The following is a 14,341-nucleotide window of genomic DNA, read 5'->3' on the forward strand; positions in this document are numbered from 1 at the left end:
TGTCCAGTCAGAGCAGGTACCTCCCTGCCACCGGTTCTGGGCTGGGCACACCCCACAGGAAAACCTGCTGCCTTTGTCTCTCCTCACTGCCCTGGTGTCCTTCTGTAGATCTGGAAGTAGCAAAATGTCTTGCTATAACATAGGTCTTTAGTCCTCAATTTGGGTGTAGAATTGCCTCTGGATAATGTATTCCCTGTCTCCTTTGGTGGGAGGAGCTGTGTTAAAAGCCCACTCTGCAGTCAGCCGAGGCTTTGGGATTCTTCTGGGCTGTTTCTCGCCAAATAATGCATATCCCCATGTCCTATTAAAAAAACTGCACTTAATGTCCTCTTTTGGTTGTGCATCCATTTTCTCATGGCAAAATTTCTTGGTACATGGGAGCAACATGCATGATGTTCAGCACAAAGCAGTAAAGGGATGACAGCAAGGGCAGCTCTTGTCTGTGAAAAGCTGTAGTGAAACCTCAGTAATGTATTGTCATAAATGAAGTTTTATTACAGCCATGTCAGAATACTATCAAAAGAACAAGTGCTACTGTCTGTTTCCATGGAGATCTTTCCCGTTCCCTGGGGAGCCGAGGAATCCATGGTATTGTGCAGCTATGCCAGCTGCAATTAGGCGAGCACGCTGCTTGAGGAATATCCGTGTGGACACCCAGCAGCGGCTGCGGACAGCAGCGGCCAAACGCACGGGCACTGTGCTAACAGAGGCTTCCTAAAACGCCACTGATTTTCAGATACCCAGATCTCATGCAGTGCAGTGAGTTGAGCTGGGCTTTATGTTTAGGTTATGTTAGAATGTTTAGGCTTGTGCAGAGGAAGGTGTGGAATGGGGAGGTGACAGGTGAGGTTTAGAGAGCGTATTAATTAGCTCACTGATGAGGGATACATGCATGAGCATGATCAGCCCATAGTTACCTGCTTATTTCTTAGTTTGTGCACATACCTGCTTCTCGGTGTTTGAGAGAAGGGTGTTTTCTTTTTCCTATATGTTAGACCTTTGCTCAAATGTCCTGAGCAACTTGGCCTAGAAAGCCATTTTACTGTGGGTAGGGCTCTTCAAGTCAGCTTGTTAATCCAGTCATTCTATGAGTTAGTGCCAGGGAACTTTGATTTGTATCATTTTTTTTAAATTATCCAGTTTAGTATTGTTTTGTATTTGTATTCACTTATTTTTTAATATAATTAAACATTGAATCTTGTGGATGTGCTAATTAAATTAAAGCTACCTCTTGCTATATTGAAGTCTGTGCTGTATCTTGGGTGTGTGTTTGGACAGTGCCTTAGCTTCTTTTGTTTAGCTAAAATATTTACATCTATTACAACAAGAGAAGGTGGTGAATCGCTCCTTGCAGAAAATGCTTTAAACTTGCATATGTTTGTATCAAGCTGTATTTGAATGAAGATGTTGGTACCCTGAAGCACGTATTTATATTCCTGTTTACCCCTTGCTACACTGACATATGTTGCAAGATTTTGAGCAGCCAATTGCAAGTTTGAAGGGATCTTTTTGTTTTTTAATTTGGTAAAATCCTGCCCAGATTCCTTGGCGTCTTCATGGAATATCTGCACCAAGTACTGGAATGCTTTTCCAGGCTGGTAAGAGCTGTAGCTGGTAAGGGATTCATTTTACTTGTAGTAGCTGAGCTAGGTCCCTTCAAGCTGTGTGGGAAGTACAGTTGGCTGACAAGCAGAGGAATATTAATTTCCTTTCCTACCTCGGGTGCTGTTAAAGCAATTACAGTGAGCAGAAAGAGGCTAGAATGCTGCTCTGAAATGGTGTGTACTGCTCTGCTTCTCTGACTCTTTTCAGAGGACATGGCAAGGTTTCCTAAAGGGGGTGCTTCCCTTGGTCTCTACCCTCCAGGCTTGGCAGTGGAATGTGATGCTCTTCTGTCTGCTGAGGGTGGTACATGAACCAGCACAGTGATTTGAGAGAGCATTCCCTGTGGAAATCAATCTTGAGTCAAATGAAAGAGGATACTGTCTTGGAAAAGCTGTTCTACTTCCACTTGTGTAGCTGTGCACCTTCTTTGAATGAGCCTTGGTGTAGATGTGTAGGGAACATGTGCTCAGTGGGACTCAGGGGTTTTGTCTCCTCTGTTGCATTTGTTTCAAGATTCAGGTCACTCCCCGGAGATGGGAGGAGTGAGGGTTGAGAGCACAAACCTTTAATGCCCAAATCCTTAGGAATACATCATAGTTGTGGGGTGGAAATATACCACAGCATGGAAATCAAGGGGAGATAGGAGAGCAGAACTGAACTGGGTTGACTGACTCACCTTGTAGCACTGGAAACTGACAGGAAAAAACAGAAGTTCTCAGGTTGTGTCACGTCACTAACTGTGAGATAGAGGGTGACAAATGTGGTAATGGTGTAACAGAATCCAGTGAATGTTAACTGTGAGCATCCATATGCTGGCCTGACTTGGTGACACTGGGGCAGCAGTTTTGTTTGTGATGTCACAGGCTCTGTTTCTGAAACAGCCTTATCTGTTTGAAAAAGATTATTTCCTTAATGAGTAACAATAAATATTATCAGTCCAAATTAACTGATTTCCACTGGATTATTCTGCTTGCTCTTGGGTAGGGTTTTTCTTTATTATGATATTTCAAGAGTCCGGTTTGTCTTTCTGTGGATATAACCATAAAATTACTTCTCTTTTAGCAAGATTGTAAGATGTTTTCAAACACCTGTTGCATGTAGGAACATGGTCATTTCCTATTTGCAGAGATCCAATAACAACAGGTTTTGAGAAACTCTGGGAATCATGGTTCTTGTAGTTCTGGGTGCAGGCAGAATTCTAAAGTATGCCAGGTGAATCCTGAACAAAGCTGTTCTGACTTTGACGCAGACATGCTCCTGCCATGTTGGGCTGACTGGATTCTGCTTCCTAATTCTGCTTTTGTCACTGTCTCTTGCAGGGATTTACCTCAGTATGGGCAGAAGCAGTGGCAATCCTATTTTGGGCGAACATTTGATGTTTACACCAAGCTCTGGAAATTCCAACAGCAGCACCGGTAAGGGAATGTTGTAGGCAGATGCGTTGTGTGGGTTTAAGTGCAGCTTTAATCTCTGGTATGCCCAGGGCCCCAGCTAAGATTGAGATTTCACTGTGTTGTTCAAGCATGAAGGGAGGGAACAGCAGCTTCCTGCAGTGCTCACAGTCTATTGAATTAAAATGTTGCGGAGTTTTCAGTGTGACTTTTTTAACAAACCCTTTTGCTTTACCTGAGTGTGAGGTGCTTTAATTTCTTACCAAGGAGGTGATGGATTCTGCAGAGCAGAATCTGGAATGGTGTGAAGTCTCTTGCTGCTGCGTGGGCTCTGATCCTTCACACCTTCCTCTGGCTGCATAGTCTGAGTGTTCTCCTGGGAAGCTGTGACCTTTTGTTGTGTGTATTTTGTGCAACACACTTATGTCTGGTTCTTGCAAGTTTATGCAAGATAAATGGCCCTTGTTGTGGGGTGTGTGTGCTGTTGGCTCTGTGAGGGGCTGCTGCTGGCAATGCTGCACCAGTAATGAAAGCTGAACTTGGCCCTGCAATGGCTCTTTGTCTTGTCTGGTGGGATGTTCTGGGAAATTTGGGAATCCTTTTAATCTTTCTTTTCTCTCTTGCGACATAGACAAATATTGGACAATCGGTATGGGTTGAAGAGGTGGCAAATTGGGGAAATTGCTTCCAAGATTGGGCAGCTCTATTACCATTATTAGTAAGTAAGCACAGAAGAGGATGCAGTGGGCAATGCAGGGTTAGTGGCAGCTGCATGCCGAATGTCTGGATGCTCAGTCAGGAGGAATCAGTGATTGGGCTGAGTCACAATGCCAGTTGCTGAATGAGGGCCCTGGGGACGGCATGGGGTGCTGCAGGGAAAGGCCCCTGTGAGGCTGGTGCCACATTGCTGGTCACAATGGTGCTGCCCAAGGACTTCGCTCCTGCCTCCAAAGTGTCTTCCATGTGTGCTGCATTGGAATGTTGTGTGAAGGTGTGATTTACAAGTTTGAGAGCTTAATGTCCCTTTAGACTGTTCAGTGAACCCATCACCTGTATGTGTGGGTGCAAGATGGGCAGCTTTGATTGTTACCTGAAATGGGATCCAAGCTCTGACATCTGCCTTCCCAGACTGAGTCTGGCTTTCATACGATGGTACTTGAGGAGGGAGTTTTGCCATGGATGCACAGGATGGCTGAGGGGGCAGGAAGGGAGGGTTTGGCATGGCTTTCCCTCTGAGGCAGTGGGCTGATCCCCTTGTTCCCCTGCAGCTTGCGCACCTCTGAAACCAGCTATCTCAATGAGGCTTTCTCCTTCTACTCAGCAATCAGGCAGAGGTCGTACTACTCCCAAGTCAACAAAGAAGACAGGTATGTCTGAATGGAGGCCTTTGTTTTTTCGAGACTAGGAAGGTGTATGGAGGCAGCAAAGAGCTGTAAACTGTAGGAGCATAACTGGGATAAAACCTGTGTTGTTGACAGGAGTTTCTTTTAATCCTTCTGCTATGATTGAAAAATTCAGGATAAATAAGAGGTTAGCTGTATTAGTGGAAGAATATTCTTTTACCTGGTCCTGGATAGAAAGCCATTAGCCCCACAGTTTTGTCAGTTTGAATCCTGTGCAGTATCAGTGCCGGGACTCAGAATGCTGTGAGTGGAAGATGGGTCAGTTGGGCTGAAGCAGAGGAATCTGTTTGATTCTGATCAGGCCTTTCAGGGGAACATCAGCTCATGCTGCAGTACAGCAAGGTTTGAAGAGCCAGCCGTGGTACTTGACTCCCATGCCCCTGACATGTAAGGAGGCTGTGGCTTTCTTAAATTATTTTTTATGTCTCTGTACTCAGTTTTAACTAAACCTCCAAGCAGCCAGGTAGCTATTATCACCACATGAGTTCAGTCAGAACTCTCAATCTGCAGGTGTTCAGTCCTGCTCTGGTCTTAAACTCCTCCTGTTCCTTACCCCTGCTACCTATGTCTGTTCTATTCTAATCTCAAATTTGGCTGTGGTGTTCTTGTTGTGTCTAGGCCCGAATTAGTGGTTAAGAAGCTGCGTTACTATGCAAGGTTTATCGTGGTTTGTCTCCTGCTCAACAAAATGGATGTTGTGAAGGACCTTGTAAAGGTATGTTAAAATCAGGATAAAGGTGCTGAGGGGTAGGAGATTGCTGATCCTTGCTTTTCTAGTCTATCTGACATCCAGCACAGGGAATACCTTCTGTGATTCAGACATTTAATAATAACACTTTGAGACCAAGTGATTTGGTAGCATTGTTTGAACGGCAAGTAAAAATATTCCAATCGCTGCAGCCCAGACAGGGAGGTGCCCTGGAAGTGCAGCAAAGGAACAGCAAGCTGCTCCCCACAGCATATGCTTCCCAGCCCCTCTGACAACCTCGCTTCAAGCAGCTCCCGGGCTTGACAGCTTTGTGTAGGTTGCATTGCTGTCTGTGTCACAGCTTCTTTGAACTGCAGGCTTAGCTTAGCACAGCTAAACCAGCCACACCATCCCCTTTCTCAATGTATTTAAAGTTACTTGCAAGCTGAAATTTGAGTCCTTGGTATCCATAGCTTATGGTAATAACCAGTGACATAGCTGTGAGTGGGATAATTATACTTAACTCCAGATATTCTTTGCATTTGGACCTATGTAAAAGACAATTTGCATTGCCAGAACTCGGTGTAACATTGGCATTCTGTCTGCTGAAAGAGCGCGTTTTGGCTGGCATGTTAGTCAGGAGTGTGCTGCATATGTTCTCAAGGAATTTATTTATTTATTATTCTTAAAGGCCAGCACAGCTAACCAAATGTAAGATTACTGACTGCCTGTTAAAGTCTGGTTTTAGGAGTGACTGTGTCTGTCTCTGAACTGTTTACATCAGGAGCTGTCAGATGAAATTGAAGACTACACTCATCGTTTCAATACTGAAGATCAGGTGGAGTGGAACCTGGTTCTTCAAGAAGTGGCAGCATTTATTGAGGTGAGAATACCATTCCCTGTAGTTGTTTCAGAGTTTTCTGTCTTGTTGATGGAAGTGTTCCTGTATCACCACGTTTGTGAGGGAAGCAGGTGTGCCAGTGCGGGGACAGTATGCCTGTCCCATTAATCACTGACTCATGTTCACAGGACTATTTAAATATTGCCAGAATGGGTGGCAGCATTATCATTCACTCGCCTCCTTTGCTATTCATTTCTACAAAGGGAAGGCAAGCTAAAATGGGCAAACTAGAATTATTATGAAAGTAGGAATATTTAGTTTATTCAGCATGAATTTGTAAGGTTGTTGATGATATTTGACTCCTGAGGTATAGAGAAGCTGAAGCAGAGTCCATGTCATTGGAGGCAGTATGCTTTTCTCTTTGCTGTACCTTCATGTGCTTGTACCATGTATTTCTTGCAGTCCCTAAGTACTTTGCTTTTCCAGGTGGGAAGGCATTGCCCTGTAGCCTGCATACAAATATATTAATACATGTATGGCAAAGTAATTTTAAAAATCTGCCTCAGTTGTGAAATGTTTATTGTAAGTGCTGAGACTGGTGGACTTCTCTCTGACTGCAAATCTGTATGCTTTCCTGAATTCTTGATTTATTCTGGTTGCTTTTTTTAGGCAGACCCTGTCATGGTTTTAAATGATGACAACACCATTGTAATCACCTCTAACAGGCTTTCTGAGACGGGAGCTCCGTTGCTGGAGCAGGGGATGATAGTGGGACAGCTTGCTCTTGCAGATGCGCTCATTATTGGGAACTGCAACAACCAGGTAAAGGAAATTCTGGGCACCTGGGTTTGCATCTTTGGATTCCCCCCCATGACATCCCTTCTGATTATACAACAGAGATTCCAACAAAGGAGAACACTGAAATATTTTTATTGTGATGGTTGCAGTTGCAGCAAGAGGAAGAGGGTTCTCAGAAGTAAGAGCTAAAATGAAAAATGTTAGATATTAGACCTGTGGTACTGACCTCTTATTGCTTATATTCAACATGTCAGTTAAGTAGATACAATTGGTTTTCATATACTGGATTGTTTGTGACAACATTCAAGCATGCGAGGTTTCTAAGATATGTCTAGTAAAAGCTTGACTTAAGCTTTCATATGACTCACTCCAGCTTGTTGCAACTTCAGTGGCAACAGGAAGTCTTTTCAAAAGACATTCTGGGTCCTGTTTTTTAGATGATAATGGTAGTGAAGTTGTACAAATTTCATTACTTCTCTCTGAGCTCTCTTCAGGTAAGCAAGGGAGTTGTATTTAAACTACACTTAGTGTGTCTTTGTCAGATTTTGTCTGAATTCATGGTACGTAGCCCTTTCAGCACCTGATTTGTACACGTGCCAGAGAAGCCTGTAATTTGGATGCAGGGGTCTGCAGTGCAGTGACTTGGCCTGGTAGATCAGTAACAAATAGATTTTGTCCTCGGTGAGCTCTACTAGAAGTCATTCACAGCTCTTTAGAGATTCAAAGATGACACTGACAGATCCCTGAGAGAGAATGGTCTCTCAGGTGTGCAGTGGAGTCTCTTAGCTGGATAATTCCAGAGAAATTCTGTTTAATGTGTATCTGGCGGAATAAACTGTTTGACTCTCTTGCAGGTCAAGTTCAGTGAATTAACAATCGACATGTTCCGAATGCTGCAAGCCCTGGAGAGGGAACCGATGAACCTGGCGTCACAAATGAACAAACCTGGAATGCAGGTGAGTTCCACTTCAGTAACAAACCTGGCAACACATCTTAACTGGCTTTTTGTTTGATTGATTGGTTTTAAGTAGTGTTCAGTATTGTCACTATGCAGAGCAGGTTAGTAAAGGTGGTGTAACTTTTACTAGATACCAGTGAAGAGTAGCTCAAAGCCATGGACTCATCAGATTACTAATTCATCTGAAAGTTAATGTCCCCTTCAGAGAAAGCATAAAGTGTTTTATCTGGAGCCAAAAGAAAATACGAAGATTTAAAATTTATTTGATTGAGATGAAGTGTGAATTTTGTCACTCAGTTCCTGGGTGATACTTTAAAGAGAAAGGAAGATTTAGTTAGCAAGTTTCAGTGAGGGATAATGTAAAGTTCTGGTTTGAATACTGTGCATCTTGCTTTACTGTGTAGTAGGAAATGTAGAATGGGCAGACCCATTTGTGTGGGAAGTGTGCTGGAAATGAACATTCTAATAAACAGAAATTTAGAGGGTTATGAAACTGCTTTGATAATATCTGGTTGTTGGGGTTTTTTGAGTAGTATTTTGTTTCTTTCTTTTAACAGGAGTCAACAGAGAAACCAGCCAGGCGGGAAAACCCCCATAAATACCTACTTTATAAACCAACTTTCAGCCAGCTATATACATTTTTAGCAGCATCATTTAAGGTTTGTGAAATCGGTGAATTTATTTGTAATAAAAAAAAAATCCAGGACTGTATGTGAGACTGAATGAAGTGTGGATCTGCACTGATCTGGAGAATAGAAAAATCCAAAACCAGGGAAGTACATCAGGAAATTGTTGCTCTCGAGCACTGTGTAGCTGCTGAATCTCCAGCCCTCCATCCCATTTGAACTGTAAACAAAGCTTCCTTTGCGAATTGTTTGGGAGTTGGGGTCTGCGTGGATCTTGGCAGCTTTTGGGTTCTGTATCTTGGAAAGCTTCAGATCTGGATAGATGGTAGAAGAGTCTGTGTGTAAGTAGATGCTTTCTCAGTGCTGCTTGGAGCTCTGATATCAGCCTGGAGGTTTGTGTGGAGAAAAGTTACAGACATTTCATCAGGTGACGCTTTTGATCTGTTGGAAGGGTTGTGTGTGGTGGGGCAGGGCAAATCCAGGTACCAAGAGCAGAGTTGAGGGGAACCAGAAGCAGGAGTAGTAGCACAATTATAATGACAATGTATGTATGAAGGTGATGATTCCGTATTAAAATAAACTTTTACCTTTCTTCCCTTGCCACTCGTGCCCTTGTTTGCGTTCCAGGAGCTGCCTGCAAACAGTGTGCTGCTGATTTACCTGTCTGCCACGGGCGTGTTCCCATCAGGTCGTTCGGATAGTGAAGGTACAATAAAGGAATGCTCCCTGTCATGAACAGGGCTTGAATTCTCTTTATGTTCCAGGACAAGTGACCAAGAAAGATGTCACAAAGCTCCTTTTAAAAGACAAGTCAATTCGATTCTCCTGTCTACTTCGTAAGATAGCCTTTATTTTCCACAAACAGTAATTAAATCTTTGTGTTTTAATTAGTGTGCATTAACCTGAGAACTTTTCAAAGGACACACCCAGTTTTTGATGCATCTGGAGTATTAAAAGCCTCCCAATTTTGAAGACCACGTGGCTCAGTTGATGCATCAGCACAAAGTTCATAAAATGGCTCAGTGGCACTCTGTGATTCTTTCCAATCCCCGGCACCAGGAGATCGTGTGGCCAGGAGATGGGTGGTGAAAGGACTCGAGCAGCTGCAGGGACTGGTCTATTTGCACGCTCATTAACCTGACAATTCAAGCCCTTCTCATGATTTTTGACAATTCCCCTCACCTCACCCTCCTGTTCTTTGCAATCTAGCAGAATATTTGGATGCAGCTGCATTGTAAAAGCTGAAAACTTGTTGGCTGAAGTAAACACAGTCCAAAGATCTGTTTATGTAATTCAAGAAAAAAATCAAAATAACTTTTTAACATCCTAAATATTGTAAAAACCTCATCTGTTTGAGACTTGCATTCCTTTATAAGATGCATGCTTTGTCCTCCCCAGTGCATGATTTATAGAGCTCTCAAAATGTTAAAAGAAAAAGAATCCCTGTCAGCTTTGGATGGTGGCAGTGATTTTTTTTAAATGCTTTTAACATTTTACTTCTTGCTGCAGCTTGGTGATAGGTCCTAACTGAAGTGTGTTCTCTAAAGCCTGTGGTATGTCCCCCTCTCTGCATGTGTTGTTTCAGCTTAAGTCCTTGTGGCAGAGGCATCCAGGCTTGGTCACCTGAAGAGCTGCACAGCCAGAGTGCAGCTTTCACTCAATGAATCCATCACAACTGCATTCTTTTAATAAGGTGGTGTGGTCTGCACACAGTTCTGCCTTATTAAAAGGGAGAGCAGCTGCAAGTTGCACTGTGCATCGCCTGCAAGCCGTGTGTTTGGCAGACCACGTGAGGTGTTTGTAACAGTGCTAAATTAATGTTTGTTCTGTTCCTGATTTTGTATCCCCAAAGCTTCCCTTAAATGGAAAGGCGTCTTGTATCCAAACCTGAAAAAATTGCATTTGGTGGCCAAATATGGGTCAGCCAAGTCTGCAAATGTATGACAGAATGAGGAAACCCTAATACTTTATTATTTTACTAACGTTAGTGGCATTTCATACCCATACCAATGGCAGAAATATTTCTTGGTATCTTGTAGGATTTGATATATTTTATAGCTATTGCTTTCAACTTTGCTCTCCATCAGACATTCAGGGGGTAGCTCAGTTTTGCAAATTTAGCAGAATATTCAGCTTATGTGTGGGAGCACATGTCCAGGGCGTATGCATGTGAAAGTTGTGAATTCTGCCTTTGAAATCTTGAAATACAAACCTTTGCTACAGATTTTAAATCTGGTTAAAGCTGTTTTGTCCTTTTGTCATTCTCTCAGTTCTCTCTTCTCCCCTTTGCAGTGTTAGAACTGCAAATGACAGTAGTATTTCTAGTCTTTTTGATTCATTTAGCCTTATTTTTTTACCAAATTCTGAATCTGGAATATGCAAACTCATACCGTAATTTTACAAAGGTATTGATTTTCCTGTGTCAGATGTGTAATGGGTTTTAATCTTTGTTCTCTATAGTGTAACAAGAGCCAGTATTTGGATCTTTTGCATTATGTTTGTGGATAAATACTGAATAATTAAATTAAAAGTTATGAAGTTGCATTCCTTGCTTCTATTTGATAGATACTGAAATTGCTAAAAAAGCATAAAAAGGAATATATAGTTAGTGAGGTCTCCACATTCCTCTCTCCCCTCCTTACAACTGCAGTAGTTCAGGTTCCCTTAGTTTTCTGGGGCTTGTTGTTGCATCCTCCCTTCCATGTAATCATTCAATGTCTAGCAGAGGTGAGTTCCCCCTGCTGATTTTAGCTTCCTTTTTCCACGTGAAGGTCCGTACGATTTTGGGGGTGTGCTGACCAACAGTAACCGGGACATCATCAACGGGGACGCGATCCACAAGCGCAACCAGTCCTACAAGGAGATGCACTGGTGAGTGTCGTGGTGCACACCTGCAAATTCACAGGAGTTTGTCTTTAACAGAGAAAAATGCATCAATGCCTCTGGAATTCAACCTCCTCAGTGCAGGACATCATAATGGAGATTGGCTTGAACACTTAGAAATGAGTGTGCAACTTATGCAACTTTAAATGATTGTTTAAACACTTCAACTTTACTTATGTGACATAAGTTCTTAATTACTGGCAAACTTCAGATCAGTGATGGATGACTTCTCAAGAAGTTAAACGTCTCCTGAACTAAGAAGTCCCACAACCTGTATTTAGACAATAGTTGTGCTGTTGCACTCTGAGAAGGAATCAGGGGACTGGGGCATGGAGAACCTGTCTGCTTTTTACCTGGCTGTGGGCAGCTGTGTGTCTGAGATGCTTGCAGTGTCAGAGCTGTGCAGCAGTTGTGGTGCTCTGAGCTGTGCCTTTCTCTTTGCAGCCTTCACCCTGGAGATCTCTACCCTTTCACCAGAAAGCCCCTGTTCATCATCGTGGACTCTTCCAACAGCGTTGCCTACAAGGTAAGGCCCCTGGAGGCAGCTCCTTGTATGGTAGGATACAGTGCCAACCCCTAGCTAGCTTACTCTTTTAACAGGCTATTTTTTTTAAACAGTTTGTATTCAGTCTTTCTTTTCTTTTGAGGTTGTGCATGCTAGTCAGGATCTGACCCTATGAATAGGAACAAGAAGGAGAAGCACATGAACAGCCGCTCATTGGAAAGTAATAAATCCTCCTGGAGGGAAAAAAGGTTCAAGATTTCCAAGGTCTCTGGTGGGAGGTTTATTTTTGTTTTATACCAAAGACAAATCTCGGTGTGTGTGCATGGGGGAGGGAGATAACTAATGTGCTTTTCTTTCTTCCAGTCATCCAACATTCAGTTGCTTTTAAGCAACAGAAGGGAGTCAAAGCATTGAGCCTGATCTTAAAAAACACGGGGTGTCTGTGTCTGAAAAGTGTCTGAACCAAGGAAGTAACAAGCCTCAAATTAGCATGCAGTGTTACTGTAGAGTGGTGTTTGCTTGAACACTGAGCCTCCTTCCTAGGGTGCTCTGGACTTCCAGTAGAATTGCTCCATGCCAAATCACCTCTGGGAATCTGCAGTTTGGGTAATGCAGAAGCAGGCATTGCACTCGTGGTGGCCAGTTGAATCTGGAGAGCATTACACATTTATTTCATTCATGAATGGGATAATAAGAATGTGCTATATCTGGGGAAAGTGCCACTTCTTCTGTGTTCCTTTTTATAGCTCCATTATGTGCAGTGAGGGAAAGGAACTGTGTTTTGGAGGAGGAACAGGGACGTCTAGTGGCCAGAGGAGCTTGTGCCTTGTTCAGTGTCCACAGGTTGTGCTGTTTGTTTTGAAGGCATGTGTTGGCCAAGGAGAGGCAGTAAATCAGTGGTCAGTGTGATTCAGGATAGTTCTGTATTGAGCCAGGGAACTTCTGCCTGACAGCCAGATAATGATCTGGCCTCTCTGCTGGGTCTTTGGTTTGTTGTAGTGTAATGTATCTCAGAGGGCTTTTTAAACACCACTATATTTAAGTTAATCACGCTGGGTTTCTGAGCAAATCTGTTTTTTCTTGAATTCTCCATTTCAATGGAGGGAAACACAGCTGGAATGATTTACTTGTTTTTCTGAGAAAGTGAGCATTTGGAAGGGATTTATTTCCCTGTGCTCTTTCCTGACATGCATTCCAGTATAACATCAGGGGGATTGGTTTCATTTCAGGGGAAAAAGTATGGCTTGTGTTCGGGTTTTGGTTTGGTTTTGTTTTTTTTACTCCCTTCCTCTCCAATAGAATTGTTAAAAGATGTCAAGTGGATCAGTTCTGTAAGAGAGCAAGGGATAGCAGCTCTGGACAGACTGGGGTTCTGTGCAAAGCTTAGAACAAAGGACCTGTTTGGGGCAATGGATTTCCACATGTAGATTTGTAGGTCTTGTGAGAATAATGTCAAGTGTTTACAGTAGAATTTGCTTTTTGTATTACATTTAAATTTGATAATTTCTTTAGATTTTGTTTGACAGCAAGCAGCTTTGTAACCTCCACTGAGTTTCTTTCCCTTGTTCTGCAGTGAGCTGACAGGGATGTAAAATCCACCAGTCTGTTCAGCACAGCTGGTGCAGAGCATCCAGCTCTGCCTGTGTAGAAGGAGCACAGAAATGTGAGTTTTGGAAGTATTTCAGGACAGGATTATAGAAGTGGCTGCTAGGAGCACTGACCCAGAGCACAACAGTTTGGGCACAATTACAAGGAACCTAAAAAGAAATATGTCCAGCATTTCAGAAGTGACATTCACCTTTGCCATCTCTTGCCACTGAACATAGGCAGATGTGTGAGGGGACTGGTGTAGGTGTCTTGTTTTGTTTTCCACTGAAGGTACGTGGCAGAACTCTCAAGGTCAGTATTTTCCAGCCCTTGTACACTCCTGCCTGTCGCTGTGCTGGGGTCCTTGTCCCCAGAGTGCCCTGACGGGGCTGTGCCGTGACTGTCCCTGGGTGGGCTGGGAGGCGTCTGGAGGCTCAAGTGCTGGCACCAACAAAGAGGTTCTGTGCGACCGTGTGAGGAATTGAAGTCACTGCTGACTTTTTTCCACATGGCTGCTCTGATCTTTCCTGATAGGACAGGAGCTATCCTGACATTTAAATGTCACTGCCAGCAGTACCAACAGGAACAGCAACTGCTCACACATCTTTTTCTGCAGCCCGTTCCTGTTCTCCTGCACGCATCCCTGTCCTCTCCCTCTCTCTGGAGGACTTAAATGGTGATGACTGAAAGTAAGTCCTGCCAGGAAGTGACTTGCCAGTTTGTCAAATCAGCGGCACTTGAACAGCTTCCTCCCCTGTATATTTAGCTGAAAGTGGAAGATAACTGCAAATCGGGCATATCTACTGAAAGCCGTGAATTTTTTTTTTAACACTTCCATTTAAATATAGATGGCTGTGTGTTCTTGAAGGTTACCACTGCATATGTGGATGAAATAATATTTTTAAATCAATATCTTCCTGTAGGTGTGGTTGTCTAGGATCATGGATCATGGTCAAATGCAGAGTCTTAAAATCAAACCAAACCAAAACCTCTAGCCAGTGAGAATGCAAGGCCTTTGTCAGTGATGTGGTATAAATACTTAGCTTAGCAAAGCTT

The 14,341-nt window shown here is 43.1% G+C and overlaps 1 protein-coding gene across 6 annotated transcripts in view; it reads left to right on the forward strand.

The window, feature by feature from the left end:
* The window catches only part of GOLGA1 (golgin A1), a 56,335-nt gene that overhangs the window by 14,777 nt on the left and 27,217 nt on the right, over positions 1-14,341 (forward strand). For all 6 annotated transcript variants that reach the window (XR_011155556.1, XR_011155557.1, XR_011155558.1 and 3 more), the window contains 11 exons: positions 2,925-3,020; positions 3,628-3,714; positions 4,265-4,363; positions 5,018-5,114; positions 5,872-5,970; positions 6,598-6,750; positions 7,581-7,682; positions 8,242-8,343; positions 8,938-9,016; positions 11,082-11,181; positions 11,638-11,719. The gene's annotated coding sequence lies outside the window, so the exon portion shown is untranslated. The remainder of the gene's footprint in view (positions 1-2,924; positions 3,021-3,627; positions 3,715-4,264; positions 4,364-5,017; positions 5,115-5,871; positions 5,971-6,597; positions 6,751-7,580; positions 7,683-8,241; positions 8,344-8,937; positions 9,017-11,081; positions 11,182-11,637; positions 11,720-14,341) is intronic.

This window comes from Aphelocoma coerulescens, chromosome 17 (genome assembly GCF_041296385.1).
Source record: "Aphelocoma coerulescens isolate FSJ_1873_10779 chromosome 17, UR_Acoe_1.0, whole genome shotgun sequence".
Classification (NCBI taxonomy): Eukaryota; Metazoa; Chordata; class Aves; order Passeriformes; family Corvidae; genus Aphelocoma; species Aphelocoma coerulescens.